The sequence below is a fragment of the Phocoena sinus genome, chromosome 2 (genome assembly GCF_008692025.1).
Source record: "Phocoena sinus isolate mPhoSin1 chromosome 2, mPhoSin1.pri, whole genome shotgun sequence".
Taxonomy (NCBI): domain Eukaryota; kingdom Metazoa; phylum Chordata; class Mammalia; order Artiodactyla; family Phocoenidae; genus Phocoena; species Phocoena sinus.
Genome location: NC_045764.1, coordinates 148,233,443 through 148,254,075, shown reverse-complemented (window position 1 = coordinate 148,254,075; position 20,633 = coordinate 148,233,443). Strand labels below are relative to the sequence as shown.

At 40.4% G+C, this 20,633-nt stretch overlaps 1 protein-coding gene across 1 annotated transcript in view; it reads right to left on the bottom strand.

Moving 5' to 3' along the window:
* Positions 1–20,633, bottom strand: part of RGS6 (regulator of G protein signaling 6) — a 581,418-nt gene that overhangs the window by 159,228 nt on the left and 401,557 nt on the right. The window lies entirely within an intron of this gene.

Below are 20,633 nucleotides of genomic sequence, written 5' to 3'. Positions count from 1 at the left end.
AAAGAGTCTCAATTTCTCCTCAAATATTGGTTCTGCCTTACTCCCTTCTCTCTTCTACATATGACTCCATTAACCATTTGTTTAACTTTCTCATATTTCTATGTCTTTTACCCTCTCTTCTCAACTTCCCATCCTATTCATTTTCTGTCTTTATTCTGAATTTTTTTTCTGAGTTATTTTCCATTATAACAATTCTCTTTTCAGCCACATTTAATATGCCATTAAACCCATGCACCGAGTTCTTAACCTTGGTTATTAAATTTTTCTGATTCTAGAATTTCTATTAAAAATGTTATATGAGTATTTTTTTATGGTCTGTAGTTCTCTGCTGAAATTTCCCTTTTTGCTTTCTATCTATGTCATGAACATAGTCATGACAGCTATTTTAAAGTTAGTGTCTTAATAAGTTCACTATCTGGACTAGTTCACTACTAGTTCTCATTCCTGTTACTTTTCTCCTTATGTGCCTGGTATCTTTGATTGTTTACTGTCTTTATATTTGGAAAGTCATTGGTGGAAATGATTTGAGAACTAGAATAAAGTTATCTTCCCCTAGAAAATGTTTTTATCTGCTTCTCCAAAGTGCCCAGGGGTACTAATGATCTGGAATCACTTTTCACCAATGTCAAGAATTTAGAATTTTCTGACCTATCCTGATTACTGAAAGTTGGTCTTCAGTCTGTATGAAGATTGAATAATTTCATTTCACTTTTCAGTCTTCCACAGTCTTGATCTAAAGTATGGTGAACTTCTCAAGGTCCTCATCTTCAGTGGTCTTCAGACTTCAGTTTTAGTTACCCTCATCCCATGATGTTATCAAAAGCACTGCTCAGCTCTGCAATTGCCTGTTTGGACTGTCAAATGTCCCCAGGGTAAAAACTGTCTCTAAATCGAGGATTATATCTATGGATTTTCATACTATTGTGAATCTTGGCCCAATAATTCTTCACTCTCTTATTAGGTCTCCAGTGATATCAAGTCAAAATTCCCACCAGCATTTATAGTTGCTCTCAGCCAGATGGTTGGTTTGAGTAGGCTAGTCCCCTAGTTCCCAAAGCAGAAGTCTCAAAATCAATTATGACTATATATGTATATGTAGGTGTGTGTATATATACATATATGGATTTATGGCTGTGTTTCTGCTGAGGACATTTTAACAAACTCTAGAAGCTTTAAAAGTTCTTATCAAAGAGAAATTCTGGAAATAATCAAATCAACTATAGTACTCTTGAAATAAATATGCAACTTTTCAAGGTGACTATTTGAAGGGAATAACACCTACATATGTATATATTCTGGCATGCTAATTAAAAATATTATATTTATATATTATTAACTGGTTGAATTTAATTCACCATGAATATAGGAATAATAGGATTACTGAGGATATCTGAAAGGTATATTGCACTACATTAGGACGTCGATAAATAAAATTTGTGTTATAGCATCATTAAACAATTTAGGCTTACTACTTGTGGAGTAATTATACCACATAGGTACGTCAATACAATTTGTTTTCAAGATTACTATTATAACATATTTTTCCACTAAAACTTTGAAAGAAACCATTTGTAAACTTGTGCTTGTTTCTTTTTCAATTAATAACACCTTAATTTTCTACGATGTCATTTTCTTCATGCTACAATATGTGTAGTGCGATTTTGGCATTATACTAGCTCTCTGTGGCTGCTGTACAAATCACTACAAACTTTGTGACTTAAAACAACAGGAATTTATTCTGTCACAGTTCTGAGCCAAAATCAAGGTGTTGGCAGGGCCACACTCCCTCTGGAGGCTCTAGGGGAGCTTCTGGTGGCTTCTGGCACTCATTGGCTTGTGGCCACATTGCTCCAATCTCTTGCTTCTGTGGTCACATGGCCTTCTCCTCTTCTGTGTCAAATCTTTCTCTGACCCTCTTTTATAAGGATACATCTGAGGGCTTCCCTGGTGGCGCAGTGGTTAAGAATCCACCTGCCAATGCAGGGTATGCGGGTTCGAGCCCTGGTCTGGGAAGATCCCACATGCCGTGGAGCAACTAAGCCTGTGCGCCACAGCTACTGAGGCTGCGCTCTAGAGCCCACGAGCCACAACTACTGAGCCCACGCACTTAGAGTCTGTGCTCCGCAACAAGACAAGCCACTGCAATGAGAAGCCCGCACACTGCAACAAAGAGTAGCCCCACTCGCTGCAAGTAGAGAAAGCCTGCATGCAGCAACGAAGACCCAACACAGCCAAAAATAAGTAAATTAAAAAAAAAAAGGATACATCTGGTTGCATTTAGGGCCCACCTGAGTAATCTAGGATAATCTCCCTATCTCAAGACCCATAACTTAATCACACTTGCAAAGACCCTTTATCAATATAAGATAATATTTACAGGTTACAAGAATTGGGACCTGATATCTTTGGGGGCCACTCTTCGGTCTGCTACAGGCAACCAACAAATTATCTCTAAATTGAGTCATTTTTGTCAGTTCCTTTCACTTTCAATGATACAGAAGCAGAACGAGAATAACAAAGGTCAAGAATGTTGACCAATTTGGGGTAATGCTCCAGTTTCCTAACCCAGTTCTCTTGTTTTCTGATCTGACAGAATCACAGTTTAAGAGAAAACTGATGACTTGGATTAACCCAGGGATATATTCAATTAGACCATCTAGAGGAGTGAGTGAAAAGAACTAACTTCAGACAGGCCTTCCTACACATTCTTCATACACTGAAGAATCGCAAAAGGTCAGAGCCAGAATGGACCACAGATACTGTTTAACCCAAACCTATTAATTAACAGATGAGGAAACTGAGGCCCAAAAGGCTGATGAGCAGGTCAATGGTCACACAAGCAGTTTATAGCCCTAGACTCTTTCACCCAAACTGTACTGCCAAGAATCCATAAGGAAAATACTCTTAAATGCTTATGTTACCATAAATCCATTAAAAAGAAATTTGTGGACTATGAAGAGATAGAAATATACACATGAAAAAATGTGCTGAGATAAGCAGAATAAAAATCCATGTATACACCTAGCATTACAATCTGAAAATTACTGTATCATAAACATTTACAAGGAGAGCTATGTGGGGATACTTTTTTTATAAATCTTTTTTTTTTTTTTTTTTTTTTTTTTTTTTTTTGCGGTACGCGGGCCTCTCACCGTTGTGACCTCTCCCGTTGCGGAGCACAGGCTCCGGACGCGCAGGCTCAGCGGCCGTGGCTCACAGGCCCAGCCGCTCCGCAGCATGTGGGATCTTCCCGGACCGGGGCACGAACCGGCGTCCCCTGCATCGGCAGGCGGACTCTTAAGCACTGTGCCACCAGGGAAGCCCTATAATTCTTTTTTAAAATTGTTTTTGGCCACACCTTGCAGCATGTGGGATCTTAGTTCCCCAACCAGGGATCGAACCTGCGCCCCCAGCAGTGGAAGCATGAAGTCCTAAGCACTGGACCGCCAGGAAGTCCCTATGTGGGTATACTTTTAATCACATTCATTCCTCTGTTTCTTGATTGTGACAGAGAAGTAGAATTGGGACTAATGGGTTGAAGCAACAGGTCTGGCTGTGGATAAGTTTCAGTTCACTATAAGGAAGAAGTTTCTAAAGGTCAAAGTTGTCCAAAGCAGGAATGAGAGATGGTGACATTCGTCCCTGGAGGTTATTAAAGCTGAGGCTGCAGAGACTTGGCAGGAATGTGGAAGTTGTACTGATTCCCAAATTCAAACAGGCTGTATTAGATAATCTGGGCAGATGCTAAAACCAGAGGTTCCTGAGACCAGGCACATAGGGATGTCCTTGGATGTGTACCCTTAATAAGCTACCCAAGTGATTCTCGTGTTTGGGGGGAATGCATCAGACACCTAAAAGGAACTGTTCCAATTCAAGAGTCTATAATTTTCCTCATAAGGTAATGGAAACAACACTGTAATTGTAGCAAGGAATCCAGATTCTTTCTTGGTTTGGTCCCTAAGAAGCTGTGTGATTTTTGAGCATATGACATCATGTCTGTGGGACTCGATTTTCCTGTCTGCAAAAATAAGTGAGACTAGATATATCTTATGGCTCTTAGATGGTAGGAAATTGTGTTTCTGAGGGTGGCCTGGAAGAAATTAATCTTCAAACTCCCTGGAAAATTCCTCATGACATTCAGATGACAGAGAGCTGTCCTGGAATGACTGCCTAAGACAGCTGGGCAAGGCCATGCGAGCTGGCTGCTTTCCTGGAGTTGGCAGGCATTAGGCCCAGGATATGTCTGTCACATGCAGGGCAGGTGGGGAGTGGAGAAGGCTGGCAGGCTGAAAGTTGGAAACTCAGAAACCTCCCCATTTTGGCTCCAACCACCATCTTTGTAATCTATTTACTGTTCAAAAAGGAGGGTCCAAGGAGGCTGATCTGCTGTCCTGAAAGGGAGTGATAAGGTGATCAGGAAGTGCCCTTTCTGTGGGCACCTTGCCCAGAAATACTAAGCCTCTGGAAGGTGAGAGGGGTTGGCAACTTTTTTTCTTATGAATGAGCCTTCCCTCCCAAAAGGCAATGAGCCTTGGCTTTTGATCTAATACTAGGTTCTCTTTCTTCCCTACTTTTCTTTCTCTAATTCTCCATCTGTGTTCCCTGAAGGTCATTTATTTGCTAAGCCTCACCCCTTATACCTCTTACTTTTTCACTATTGAGGGAGGAATTGTGTTCTAATGGCTATCTCTTGTGTTTGATCTTCCCCTAAATATACCCATTCCTTATCTCAGTACATTTACTCCCTGGGATGGCCTTCCTAACCCCGAGACATCTGACCCACAGATGAACCAATGGGCATTCCTCAACTCTCTTCATTCTACCAAGGTCTGTGAATTAACCTATGAGTTCCTATCTGAGAGATGAAGATGACTTCCTGATGTTGGCAGGGAAATTTCAAATCAAAAGCATACAAGATGGGAGTGGGTTAACAGATTATCTCAGGCTAAAGAAGGGACAGACTGGTACATAGCTTGAAGATGAAGATGTACAAATTTTAGTACCGAGTCATGTTCCTGGAAATCCCTGCCACTAAGGCTCTGATGACTCCCAAATCCATATCTCTTACAGAAAATGTCCTCTAGAACTTCGAAGTCCCTCACTTCCAGCTGTCTCCTGGACAGCACGACCTAAATGCCCATTTAAAACCTCCTACTCAGCATGACCAAGTCTATTCTTGGTCTTCTCTCCCACACCTAGCGCTTCCTCAAATTTTTATATTAGGTTAGATCAATAAAGGTTATCATTACTTTTGCTAAATTTATTTATTTAAATGTATTATGTTTATTTTTATAAAATATTTATTATTAATAAAGATCTGCCAGGACATGGAAGCAACCTAAGTGTCCATCGACAGATGAATGGATAAAGAAGATGTGGCACATATATACAATGGAATATTACTCAGCCATAAAAAGAAACGAAATTGAGTTATTATTAGTGAGGTGGATGGACCTAGAGTCTGTCATACAGAGTGAAGTCAGAAAGAGAAAAACAAATACCGTATGCTAACACATAGATATGGAATCTAAAAAAAAAAAAAAGGTTCTGAAGAACCTAGGGGCAGGACAGGAATAAAGACGCAGATGTAGATAATGGACTTGAGGACATGGGGAGGGGGAAGGGTAAACTGGGACGAAGTGAGAGAGTAGCATTGATATATATACACTACCAAATGTAAAACAGATAGCTAGTGGGAAGCAGCCACATAGCACAGGGAGATCAGCTCAGTGCTTTGTGACCACCTAGAGGGGTGGAATAGGGAGGGTGGGAGGGAGGTGCAAGAGGGAGGGGATATGGGGATATATGTATACGTATAGCTGATTCACTTTGTTATACAGCAGAAACTAACACAACAATGTAAAGCAATTATACTCCAATAAAGATGTTAAAAAAAATTAAAAAAAAAGATCTGCCCACTAAAGTTAGATCAGATATTTAAAGTCCAGCAGACAGAAAAGAAAATAACATGATGGGAAAAGGTTTTATTTTTAAGCATCAACAATCCAATTAGGTGTTTTCTATCCAGGCTCTGTATAGGTCCTGCAGGAATTCACCAGATAAATCTAATTTGTAAGGTAGAAGGTCAAGAAATGCCTACCATCTCTTATGTCACTGATTCCAACTGATATATACCAACACATTAGGAAGGTTATAAACAAATGTACCACAAAGCCTGCTTCAAAAGGGACTCATCTGAAAAAACCAACATGCACTCAACTCTGATCTTTTTGTGTCAGTGGGTTCCATGGATCCCTTTGATGGCCACCTGTGAGTTCTAGAAAACTTTCAGTGTTCTGCTCTTCTTACAGCTACACCTTTCCCCCACCTCTATGCTCATTTCTCAATAATTCTTTTTCTCAAAGTCCATATCGCCCAGGTTTTTTTTTTTTTTTTTTTCAAATACATTCTTGTTCTGGGACCTTCTTCTTTACTCTAAAGCCTTCAGTTTGGAGTTTCTCACCCAGACTCACTCGTTTCATCCACTACAAATGTATACATCTGCATATTTCTGTGTATTATGTTTATTTGGTGTAGATCATTAACGGGTGCATCTTCACTTTTTCAACCTTTGAGATGATTTGGATAAGTCGGTGAGATTTTCAACTCAGCAGAGTAGCCGGGCAGCACAGAGGTGGGCCTCCCAGCGGGGCTACTTCCTGAATGGGAGCATAATTCTGATCTTTGATTTTTACCAGGCTGCTGAGAACGTGGTGATCAGTAGCTTTGTAGGGCTTGTGTTAGTGAGGGCATCTTGAATGCACTGGGACACGTGCTCCTCATCAATAGTCTTTGGGAGGAATCTTGCACTTCTCAGCTTTCACCAGAGGCCCCTCACTGTTGTGTTATTTGTCTCTTCTTCCTCACTGAAATCACTTTCGGTTCACTCAGGTGGTTGGTCACATGTAGGTATGGACAGTTTGTTGTCCAGTAGTGGAAGAGAGAAACACTGTGTTGGTTAAACCAGCCTCATTACGTCCATCATTCTTAACCTTTACGTCTCAATCTTTACTAAGGAAATGGAGTCCCAATACAGAAGAGATAAAGCTACTCCCAACTGTTGGTCACAGAGGGGAGACTCTGATGTTGGTGATAAAACTGCTGAAATGTTTGAAAGGGTGTTTGCTGGTTTGTGATGGGAGACTGGCTACTTCACAAATGGTTAGAAAGATTGGTGGAGGCTGCTGAGGAGGAGCAAAGGCTGCGATGTAGGCCAATGACTGTTCTGTAGACACAGCTTCCACTGGCACAGTAACAGAGCGGCCGCATATTCATGGATTTCTACTTGGGTTTGGTATGATGTCAGCTATCTAGATTTTCTCTGTATGTGGCTCTCTACTCTAGTGCCAGCAACTTTAGGAGGATGAAGAGGAACAATGATTTCCTGAAATACCATCCCGGGGTTTTTCTCTAGGGGAGGTTGGTGGGGGTTAAGAGCTAAGGGCTGCTATGTCGGTGCTAGCGCTCTGGCTCTGGGTCTGAACATAATGCTCATGGGATTGGCTGCAACGGTGACTCCATCCAACAGCATTACAATGGAATTCTTCATTGGTGTAGACTGAAGTTCTTGGGTATTGGTTGCAGTTGCGGATGACTTTCCTGTGTTCTAATTGTTATTTTTTCCTGTGCCACAGCAGGTGCTGGCTGAATGACATGTTTGATACTTTGAACAGGTTGAGCATGAGATTTATCTTCTGTCATGGGCTTGACTAGCTACCTCAGCCCCCAGCCTGTGCTGTGCTGGTTGTATGGGACCGGATATTGCTGGACAGTAGACACTGAGTTAGTGTCTGGTTAAGCGGTGGTGGTTAATCAGAAGGTGAGTATGTTGGCAAAATGCATTCTAACTCAATAGAATGGTCTGCTGATGCTACTAGCATCTGAGTCTTTTGAGAACTCCATCATTTAAACAGAGTGGTTTCTTAGCTTTCCCCAATGACTGGTGATGGTTAAGCATGTCTCAGGGCTGTTGTTAGTTACCATTCATCCATATGCTTTTCAGATCCCTGAATTCCGTGGTTATTGTCTCTTGTGTTTGGAAACAATTCTCCATGGATCTCTCACACAGTGGTACATCTTGAGAGTGAGGCATTGCTTGCCCTTTATATTGGACTATGTTTTCAAGGACATTTAGTCCAAGGATGATGTTTACTTTCCATGTTCGATGATTATAATAACGGCCTCCAACTTTGGGATTACATCTTTTAAAAAATCCTTTATTATGATTTTGTGGCATTTCAGAAGAGAATAGATGTATGTATTCAATCCATCATGTTAAGTTGGATCCAATTTTGAATGAGTTACCTTATGCCTCACATTAGTCACCAAGTCCTATCAATCTTATATTATACCTTTTCCTCTGATGTCTGGTATCTTACTATTCTTTCACAGTGGGCCCTGGAGGCGCACAGGTCCTGCCACTGACAAGGTGTGCGACCAAGGAAAAGTAATGACTGCTCTTGAATTGGCAGTTTCCCTGATTATAAGATGGAAAAGATACCAGTTCTTCTCTTAAAGGATTTCTGTGAAGATTAAATTTGGTGTGGCTCTAAAGCTGTGGTTTCAGCTGATGCTGTGTTGGTTACTCCTTATTTTCTACTTAGACTCCCTCATCTAAAACTTCCCTAAGTGGTCTCAGATTCCCTATCTCTTCCTGCTCGATCTTTCATCCACTTCTAACACATAGATGTGATTTATTCTCCTATTTAAAAACCTCTAATGGCAGCCCATTACCTTTGGGACACAATCCACAAGTCAAAGTTCATTTTTAATCTGTAATTATGGTGAAAACTCATATCCTTTTTATAAAAAAAATCTTTATTGGAGTATAATTGCTTTGCAATGTTATGTTAGTTTCTGCTGTATAATAAAGTGAATCAGCTATACATTTACATATATCCCCACATCCCCTCCCTCTTGCACCTCCCTCCCACCTTCCCGATCCCACCCCTCTAGGTGGTCACAAAGCACTGAGCTGATCTCCCTGTGCTATGTGGCTACTTCCCACTAGCTATCTATTTTACATTTGGTAGTGTATACATGTCCATGCCACTCTCTTTGTCCCAGATTACCCTTCTCCCTCCCTGTGTCCTCACCTCCATTCTCTACGTCTACGTCTTTATTCCTGTCCTGTACCAAGGTTCGTCAGAACCTTTTTTTTTTTTTTTTAAGATTCCATATATATGTGTTAGCATACAGCATTTGTTTTACTCTTTTGACTTACTTCACTCTGTATGAGAGACTCTAGGTCCATCCAACTCACTACAAATAACTCAATTTTATTTCTATTTATGGCTGAGTAATATTCCATTGTATATATGTGCTACGTCTTCTTTATCCATTCATCTGTCAATGGATACTTATGTTACTTCCATATCCTGGCTATTGTAAATAGTGCTGCAATGAACACTGTGTTACATGTCTCTTTTTGAATAATGGTTTTCTCAGGGTATATGCCCAGTAGTGGGATTGCTGGGTCATATGGTAGTTCTATTTGTAGTTTTTTAAGGAACCTCCATAATGTTCTCCATAGTGGCAGTATCAATTTACATTCCCACCAACAGTGCAAGAGGGTTCCCTCTTCCCCACACCCTCTCCAGGATTTATTATTTGTAGATTTTTTGATGATGGCCATTCTGATTGGTGTGAGGGGATACCTCATTGTAGTTTTGATTTGCATTTCTCTAATGATTAGTGATGTTGAGCATCCTTTCATGTGTTTGTTGGCAATCTGTATATCTTCTTTGGAGAAATGTCTATTTAGGTCTTCTGCTCATTTTTGGATTGGGTTGTTTGTTTTTTTGATATTGAGCTGCATGAGCTACTTGTATATTTTGGAGATAAAATCTTTGTCAGTTGCTTTGTTTGCAAATATTTTCTCCCATTCTGAGGGTTGTCTTTTCATCTTGTTTATGGTTTCCTTTGCTGTGCAAAAGCTTTTAAGTTTCATTAGGTCCCACTTGTTTATTTTTGTTTTTATTTCCATTTCTCTTGGACATGGGTCAAAAAGGATCTTGCTGTGATTTATGTCATAGAGTGTTCTGCCTATGTTTTCCTCTAAGAGTTTCATAGTTTCTGTCCTTATGTTTTGGTCTTTAATCCATTTTGAGTTTATTTTTGTGTATGGTGTTACGGAGTGTTCTAATGTCATTCTTTTACATGTAGCTGTCCAGTTTTCCTAGCACCACTTATTGAAGAGGCTGTCTTTTCTCCATTGTACATTCTTGCCTCCTTTATCAAAGATAAGGTAACTATATGTGCGTGGGTTTATCTCTGTGTTTTCTATCCTGTTCCAGTGATCTACATTTCTGTTTTTGTGCCAGTACCATACTGTCTTGATTACTGCAGCTTTGTACTATAGTCTGAAGTCCAGGAGCCTGATTCCTTCAGTTCCATTTTTCTTTCTCAAGATTGCTTTGGCTATTCGGGGCCTTTTGTGATTCCATACAAATTGTGAAATTTTTTGTTCTATTTCTGTGAAAAATGCCATTGGTAGTTTGATAGGTATTGCACTGAATCTGTAGACTGCTTTGGGTAGTACAGTCATTTTTCACAATGTTAATTCCTCCAATCCAAGAACATGGCATATCTCTCCATCTGTTTGTATCATCTTTAATTACTTTCATCAGTGTCTTATAGTTTTCTGCACATGGGTCTTTTGTCTCCTTAGGTACATTGATTCCTATGTATTTTATGCTTTTTGTTGCAATGGTAAATGGGAGTGTTTCTTTAATTTTGCTTTCAGATTTTTCATCATTAGTGTATAGGCATGCAAGAGATTTCTGTGCATTAATTTTTTTTTTTTTTTTTTTTTTTTGCGGTACGTGGGCCTCTTACTGCTGTGGTCTCTCCAGACGCACAGGCTCAGCAGCCATGGCTCACGGGCCCAGCCGCTCCGCGGCATGTGGGATCTTCCTGGACCGGGGCACGAACCCATGTCCCCTGCATTAGCAGGCAGACTCTCAATCACTGCTGTGCATTAATTTTGTATCCTGCTACTTTACCAAATTCATGGATTAGCTCTAGTAGTTTTCTGGTAGCATCTTTAGGATTCTCTATGTATAGTACCATGTCATCTGCAAACAGTGACTGTTTTACTTCTTATTTTCCAATTTGGATTCCTTTAACTGCTTTTTCTTCTCTGATTGCTGTGGCTAAAACTTCCAAAAGTATGTTGAATAACAGTGGTGAGAGTGGGCAACCTTGTCTTGTTCCTGATCTTAGTGGAAATGGTCTCAGTTTTTCACCACTGAGAATGCTGTTGGCTGTGGGTTTGTCATATATAGCCTTTATTTTGTGGAGGTGAGTTCCCTCTATGCCTACTTTCTGGAGGGTTTTTATCATAAATTCTTGTTGAATTTTGTCAATAGCTTTTTCTGCCTCTATTGAGATGATCATATGGTTTTTCTCCTTCAATTTGTTAATGTGGTTTATTACATTGATTTGTGTATATTGAAGTATCCTTGCATTCCAGGGATAAACCCCATTTGATCATGGTGTATGATCCTTTTAATGTGCTCTTGGATTCTGTTTGCTAGCATTTTGTTGAGGATTTTTGCATCTATGTTCATCAGTGATATTAGCCTGTAGTTTTCTTTTTTTGTGACATATTTGTCTGCTTTTGGTGTCAGGGTGATGGTGGCCTCGCAGAATGAGTTTGGGAGTGTTCCTGCCTCTGCTATATTTTGGAAGAATTTGAGAAGGATAGGTGTTAGCTCTTCTCTAAATGTTTGATAGAATTCACCTGTGGAGCCATCTGGTCCTGGGCTTTTGTTTGCTGGAAGATTTTTAATCACAGTCTGAATTTCAGTGCTTGTGATTGGTCTATTTGTATTTTTCTTGGTTCAGTTACCTTGCTACTTCATCTGCTGTGTATTTCTGTCTTCCCATTTAGCTTAACTTACTGTGTTTGGGATCTCCTTTTCGCAGGCTGCAGGTTTGTAGTTCCTGTTGTTTTTGGTGTCTGCCCCCAGTGGGTAAGGTTAGTTCAGTGGGTTGTGTAGGCTTCCTGGTGGAGGGGACTGGTGCCTGTGTTCTGGTAGATGAGGCTGGATCTTGTCTTTCTGGCAGGCAGGACCACCTCTGGTGGTGTGTTTTGAGGTGTCTGTGAACTTAGTATGATTTTAGGCAGCCTCTCTGCTAATGGGTGGGGTTGTGTTCCTGTCTTGCTAGTTGTTTGGCATGGGGTGTCCAGCACTGGATCTTGCTGGTGATTGAGTGGAGCTGGGTCTTAGTGTTGAAACGTAGATCTCTGGGAGAGCCCTCACCAAATGATATTACGTGGGGCTGGGAGGTCTCTGGTGGTCCAATGTCCTGAACTCAGCTCCCACATCAGAGGCTCAGGCCTGACACCCAGCCGGAGCACCAAGACCCTGTCAGCCACACAGTCTTCCCTCTTGCTGCTGGACTCTGTGTGGACCACCACCCTGTCCTCATCACAGAGGGATGCTTTCACGTAGGTAGTTGTAGAAGGAATGCGTCACACACTGGTGGAGAGGCGGGGTGCTGGACAGCCCGACGGGCTCCAACAATGGGTGAAACTCTGTTAATCACTTTTTGTGTGGAATCCACAGCTGTAAGGATGAGAGGAACAGAGAACTTGAAGGGTATACAGCAGGTGCCTCGCTTGTGTCTTGCTGTCCCATAGGCTGTTAGCCGTCAGCTTTGAATTTCATTCCTTGTTGCCAAAAACACTTGTGGGTCCACATCCGGCGGTGGTTGGGGATCAGGGTCTCTCACGGAAGCCGTAGTCCCCTGAAAGCACAGCTACCGCACAGAAAGGAGTGCCACCTCAGCTCCTCGCCACTGGCCTCTGCATAGGGCTCCAGGGATTCTTAAAGTGGCATACTGCTTTTCACATGAGAAATAAGCATGTTTTTGAAGATCTGCTAGTATTGTAGGATCCTCTGTGGAGGTGGGGGGTGGCTGTGGCTCACTTCAGGGACAGACACTGGCAGCAGTAGTTCTGGGATGTCTAAACTTCATATCCTTTTCATACTAAGTTTTTCTGTTTTTTTTTTTTTTTGCGGTACGCAGGCTTCTCACTGTTGTGGCCTCTCCCGTTGCGGAGCACAGGCTCTGGACGCGCAGGCTCAGCGGCCATGGCTCACGGGCCCAGCCGCTCCGTGGCATGTGGGATCCTCCCAGACCAGGGCACGAACCCGTGTCCCCTGCATCGGCAGGCGGACTCTCAACCACTGCGCCACCAGGGAAACCCCTAAACTTCATATCCTTTTAATTCCTGTGGCTGCTCTGCCAGTGTGTTCCTCTCCTCAAACACATATATTACCGTATCTTAAACTCCAGCCACATAAACAAGCTCGTCCCTGCTGAAACCTGGCATAGGTTTCCTGTATTTGAGCCTCTGAAAATTCTATTTTCTCCTCCTCATGAGTAAGGCCTAGTTCTAAAATTATTTCCTGTGGTAGATCATTAGAATATTGGTCTCCAATGAATCACGTCTCCCTATTGTCAATGTGACACTGCTACTCCTACACCAGGAGATGGAGTTGGTTTCTCCATCTTCTTCAATCTAGGCTGGTCTTGTGACTTTCTTTGAAGAATAGATTGTGGTGGACTTGACATTGTATGAGTTCTGGAGGCTGGGCCTTAAGAAGCCTTTCTGTTTTCATCCTCTGTCTCTTGGAACTCTGAAACCAGCAGGCTGTGAAGCAGTCCAGTCTAGCCTACTGGGGGATATGAGGAGACGTTGAGGAGAACTGAAGCCTTAGCGAAGAGTAGGCACCACAGCCAAGCAAGTGAGTGAGGCCATCATAGACCCTCTAGTCTCAGGTCAACCATCGGATGACTAGGGCCATATGGGTGAGACCAGCAGAACAACTGCCCCAATTGTTAATTCATGGAGTCATGATCGTGAAAAGTGAAAAAATCATTATGGTTTGTGGTAGCTGGTTATATAGCAATAGATAACGGATACACATCCTCAGAGAAATATTCTAGATATACTCAAGAAAAACTCACAATTCTCTCCTCTGGGCTTTGTTTATTCTTCTAGTAGAGTGCATAGCTCACATAACTATTGGTCTACCTGTATCTGTTTCTCTCACTACATTAATAGATTTTGAAAAGCAGAGATCAGGTTTTTACTCATCATCATGTCTCCTGTGCCTACCCTAGTGCGTGGTACAGAGAAATCATGTGGATTTATTACCCAGGTAATATACTCACCATTTCCTGAAATGCTTTTACCTGCTCTCTGGAACACATGGTCAACCATAAGTTAAGATTTTTTTTTTAATATCCTCAACGTTTTCAGTTAATATTCCCTTTATCTTCTTTTTTTTTTGCAGTACACGGGCCTCTCACTGTTGTGGCCCCTCCTGTTGTGGAGCACAGGCTCCGGACGCACAGGCTCAGCGGCCATGGCTCACGGGCCCAGCTGCTCCGCAGCATGTGGGATCTTCCCGGACCGGGGCACGAACCTGTGTCCCCTGCATCGGCAGGTGGACTCTCAACCACTGCGCCACCAGGGAAGCCCTCCCTTTATCTTCTTGTTCTTACCAAATAGGACTGCTTCCCTGTAGCCCTCTTAGGTGGTGCCTATCCTCCCTGCCCCATGCCTTATACCCCTCGGGGTTTGAAGGCAGGTAAGCAACGTCTTTGTTTCTCATGGCTTCATTCAGACTGTCTCCAATCCCTCTCTCTTCTCTAAAGAACACTCAGCTTCGACTCCCATGACATCGGGTTAAACCACCTGTACCCCTTGCTGTGAAAGTCACGTAGTGATACCTGGGTCCCAGCCTCTCACTCCATAAGGACTCACAAGCACCCTCTCTAACACTCCCCAGTAGTGATTTCAATATCCAGAGAGCTCAATCTTCCAAAATCATGACCTCTTAGAGTTCCTTGACCTCCATTCTATCTCAGTCACTTATTCCCATAGTCATACCTTCCATCTTGACACCACCAATATATTGCAACCCCTCTACAATCTCAATTTCAAACATCCACTATCTAATCACCACCTCATATATTTCCAGCCCTCTTTCTCTCACCTCCAGTTCCGAAATTCCTTTGTCACTGGAACCTACAAATTTATTGTAATCATTACTCTTCACTGTTCTTTACCATCTCATGTTCTCGCTTCCCTCCTTAGTCAGTTAAAATTTAATGGTCAGGAGGGAGGGAGACGCAAGAGGGAAGAGATATGGGAACATATGTATATGTATAACTGATTCACTTTGTTATAAAGCAGAAACTAACACACCATTGTAAAGCAATTATACCCCAATAAAGATGTTAAAAAAAAAATTTAATGGTCAGGACTTCCCTGGTGGTGCAGTGGTTAAGAATCTGCCTGCCAATGCAGGGGACATGGGTTCGAGCCCGGGTCCAGGAAGATCCCACATACCTCGGAGCAACTAAGCCCGTGCGCCACAGCTACTGAGCCTGTGAGCCACAGCTACTGAAGCCTGCACACCTAGAGCCCATGCTTAGCAACAAGAGAAGCCACCTCAATGAGAAGCTCACGCACCACAACGAAGAGTAGCCCCCACTCGCCGCAACTAGAGAAAGCCCGCATGCAGCAACAAAGACCCAATGCAGCCCAAAATTAATTAATTAATCGATTAATTAATTTAAAAAATACAGTGAGTTAATGTTTAATAAAAAAATTAATGGTCAATCATTTTAGTTATTCTCTTGCCTCTCTTTTGATTTATAACACTCTCATACTTGCTTTAGCCTTTTAAGGACTTTTAATGAAGTCTAATTTTCTACCTGATACATGCCTGAAATCAAGGGAGCTAAATGCGGCTGGAGAAAGATCTGCCTCTCTTTAAATTCATAAATATTAATAATAACCAAGAGGGTCTTTAAGCTACCTAGAAGTCAAAACTCTGTTTCCCTAGTCCAATCTCTTTACTCTCCTAAATGACTAATTCATAGCTTCTAATCTCTTCCCAGTCCTTTAACATCTCTACTGTCTTTGCTGCCCATATTACTAAGAACATTTAAACAATTAGAAGAAAACTTCTACAAGCTCCCACCACCCCTTTATGCTTATTTGTACCTCTGTGCATTTACTATGCTTCCCTCCTCTTCCTATGAATACACTGTACATGTTTCTAGCTAAAGCTACCCATGTACCTGTGCATCAGATTCAATCCCTTACCTCCTTGTCGAAATCAGTCCTTGAATTTTCCCTCTTTCTCCTGCACCGTTTTTTCCTCTTTACTGAATCAGTCATCATACAAACATACTGTGACTTTCATATTAATTAAAAAACCTACATATTCTAATCTCATTTGCCCATTTAGATACTACTGCACTTCTTCCTTTCAAGGAAAACTCCTACAAAGGCTAATAATATTCACTACCTCAACTCACTCTCCTCCCATTCTGACTTGAACCCACTCCAGTAAGGCTTTTTGCTCTCAATGCTTCACGGAACACGAACTTATCAAGGTCAGCAGTGAAGTCAATGTTGCTAAATTCAGTGGTCGATTCTCAGTCCTTATCTTACTTGACTATCAGTTACATTTGATATATTAGATCAACTCTACTCTTCCTTGAAATACTTTCTAGAAAATGTGGCTTCCAAGAAACCATATATCCTCCTGATATTCCTTGTCTCCAGCTACTCTTTCTCAATTTGTTTTGCTGATTTCTTCTTTTCTCCATGTCCTCTATATACTAGAGTATCCCAAGTTTTAGGACTTGGACTATGTTTTCTACCTACACTCACTCCCTTGGTGAGCTCATTAATTCCATGGCTTTAAATACCATCTATATGCTGATGACTTATGTCCCAGCTCAGACTCTCCCTGAAAAATCTAGATCTACAAACCCAAGTGCCTACTTGTTATTTCCAGTTGAATGTATAATAGGTCCCTAAAATTTGACATGTCTAAAAATTAAGTTTTTGCAGAAACAGACATATAGATGGAGCAGGTTAGAAAGCCCAGAAATAAACCCATGCACTTATGGTCAATTAATCTACAACAAAGCAGGCAAGGATATACAATGGAGAAAAGACAGTTTCTTCAATAAGTGGTGCTGGGAAAACTGAACAGCTACATGTAAAAGAATAAAATTAGGACGTTCTCTAACACCATATACAAAAATAAACTCAAAATGGATTAAAGACCTAAATGTAAGACCAGATATTGTAAAACTCCTAGAAGAAAACAAAGGCAGAACACTCTCTGATGTAAATTGCAGAAATATCTTTTTGGATCCATCTCCTAGAATAATGGAAATAAAAACAAAAATAAACAAATGGTACCTAATTAAACTTAAAAGCTTTTGCACAGCAAAGGAAACCATAAAACAAAACGAAAAGACAACCTACTGAATGGAGAAAATATTTGCAAATGATGCAACTGACAAGGGATTAATTTCCAAAATACACAAACAGCTCATACCACTCAATATCAAAAAAAGAAACAACCCAATCAAAAAATGTGCAGAAAATCTGAATAGGCCTTTCTCCAAAGAAGACATACATATGGCCACGAGGCACATGAAAAGATGCTCAACATCACTAATTATCAGAAAAATGAAAATCAAAACTACAATGAGGTATCACCTCACACTGGGCAGAATGGCCATCATCAAAAAGTCTACAAATAATAAATGCTAGATAGGGTGTGGAGTAAAAGGAACCCTCCTATACTGCTGGTGGGAATGTAAATTGGTGCAGCCACTATGGAGAACAGTATGGAGGTTCCCTAAAAAACTAAAAATAGAGTTACCATATGATCCTGCAATCCTACTCCTGGGCATATATCTGGATAAAACTATAACTCAAAAAGATACATGCACCCCAATATTCATTGCAGCACTATTTACAATTGTCAAGACATGGAAGCAACCTAAGTGTCCACTGACAGATGAATGGATAAAGAAAATATGGTATATATATATATATATATATATGCACACATACACAATGGAATATTACTCAGCCATAAAGAAGAATGAAATAATCATTTGCAGCATCATGGATGGACCCAGTGATTATCATACAAAGTGAAGTAAGCCAGACAGAGAAAGACAAATATCATATAATATTGCTTACATGTGGAATCTAAAAAAAAATGATACAAATGAACTTATTTACAAAACAGAAATAGACCCACAGACATAGAAGACAAACTTATGGTTACTAAAGGAGAAAGGGCGGGGAGAGATAAATCAGGAGTTTAAGATTAACATATATACACTACTATATATAAAATAGATAACCAACAAGGACCTACTGTATAGCACAGGGAACTCAATATTTTGTAATAACTCAATATTTTGTAATAATAATAAAATATTATACATATATATGTATAACTGAATCACGCTGCTGTACACCTGAAGCTAACACAACATTGTAAATCAACTGTACTTCAATTAAAAAATAAAAATAAAGTTTTTGATTTCTTACACTTCAGCTAAACCAACAAACAACCCCCCTTCCCCATTCACAGTCTTTGTCATTGAACTTAATGGCAACTCTGTTCTTCTAGTCACTCAAGCCCGAAAGTGTAGAGTCATCATCAATTCCTTTCTTTCTCTCATATTCTACATCAGATCTATCCGCAAATACTATTCTGCCTTTAAGCTTGAATTGGAATCTGACCACTTCATATATCTCCAATGCTGACAGCCTAGTCTGAGTCACCGTTTTTACAATAGCCTCCTATCTGGTGCTTAACCTCCCAACTCCCCAGAGTACGTAGAAAGCAACAGAGTGATCCTGTTGAAATATTAAGTTAGAGCATTTCACCCCATGCTCAAAGTCCTCCGGGGGCCTTATAATGACCAAGAAGCTACACGATCTAGCTCACCATTATCACTCTGACTTCATCTCTATTATCCTTTCTTTTCTTCACTCTATTCTAGTTCCCTCTTCTTAGTTCCTCAAAACACCAGGAACATGCCTGCCTTGGAGTTTTAGCACTGGCTTTCGGGAATGTTTGTTCCCTCAATATCCACGTAATGCAACCCCTCATCTCCGTCCATCTTTACTCAAATGTTACCTTCTCAGGAAGTTCTTGCTTGGCCACTAGTTCCAAAATTTTAACACTCCTATCCCCTTTTCATACTTATTTTCTTCATTGGTCTTTATCACTATGGAAATTCTGCAAATTTTCCTTATTTATTTTGTTATCTCCTCTACTAGAATCTAAATTCCATGACAGCAGAAATTCTGATCTGTTTCATTTACTTCTGAATCCCCAGTGCCCAACAATGCTTAGAAAATGGTAAATACCCAGTAAATATTTGTTGAATGAATGACCAGGTATACTGAAAGAAGAACCAGATGGAACTTTAATAAATAAAAATAGGATAATTGAAATAAACACCTGAAAGCTAGACTAAAGGTAAAATTATTTTTCAGAGAACACCACAATGTCAATGAAAGAGATATATGCCATTGTTCATCTTATGAAACTAGCATAAATTTGGTACTGAAACTAGCATAAATTTGGTACCAAAACCAGCAAGCAGGGTAAGTAAGAAAACCAACAGACCAATCTTGCCCATGAAAATAGATACAAAATCCTGAACAACATTTTATCAAGCAAAATCCAGAAATGAGTGAAAAAATATAATATATACTAGCCAATATTAGGGTATAATTCCATTTATATAAATTTCAGAATGAGAGAATACTAAGAATGCAAGCATCTTTCATTATCCAAATCTACTTGGTACTTGAGTTCAGACAGTGACAGTCTGAATAATAAGTTGGGATACTTACGGGTATCTCAACTGAATACATTTATTTTTTAAAGTAACATATAGTATATTGACTCTTTTTTTTTTTTTTTGGTGTGCTGTTCTATGAATCTTGACCTATGTATAGATTCATGTCACCACCACTAACCCAATCAGAATACAGAACTGTTATGTCACTCCAAAACTCCCCCAACTCCCAATCCCTGGCAAATATTGATCCATTCTCTATCACTACAGTTATTTATGGTTTATTTAGTTTTTAGAATGTCCTACAAATGGATTCATATAGTATCTAACCTTCTGAGATGGATTTTTTTCATTCAGACAAATGACTTCGAGATTAATCCAAGTTGGTACATACATCAATAGTTCTCTCCTTTTTATTGCTGAATATGGATGTACCACAGTCTGTTTATTTATTCACCCACTGAAGGACATTTGGGTTGTTTCCAGTCTTTAGAGATGATGAATAAAGTTTCTACGAATATTGACAAGTTTTTGTCTGAAGGTAAGTTTTCATTTCTCTTGGATAAGTACCTAGGAGTGGGATTGCTGGGTCACATGGTAAGGATATGTTTAACTTTGTAAGAAACTTCCAGAGTAGCTGCATCATTTTACCTTCCCACCAACAGCATATGAGAGTTCCAGTTGCTCCATAACCTCACTGACACTTGGTATTGTCAGCATTTTTATTTTAGCCATTCTATTGGTGTGCAGTAGAAACTTAGTCCTTTTGTTTCCCCCAAATGGGAAAGCAAATAGCTAGATTTTGATAGTTAGGGAATCATCTAAAATTTTATCTTTATTTGGTTATTGGTTTGGATAGTAAAGGATACACACCTATGTGGAAAGATTGTGAGGAAAAGCAACAATTTGCTTAATATAAAAGCAGATAGTGGTTCCTCTGGTGGAAAAGGAGGTAGATGCCATCCACTATA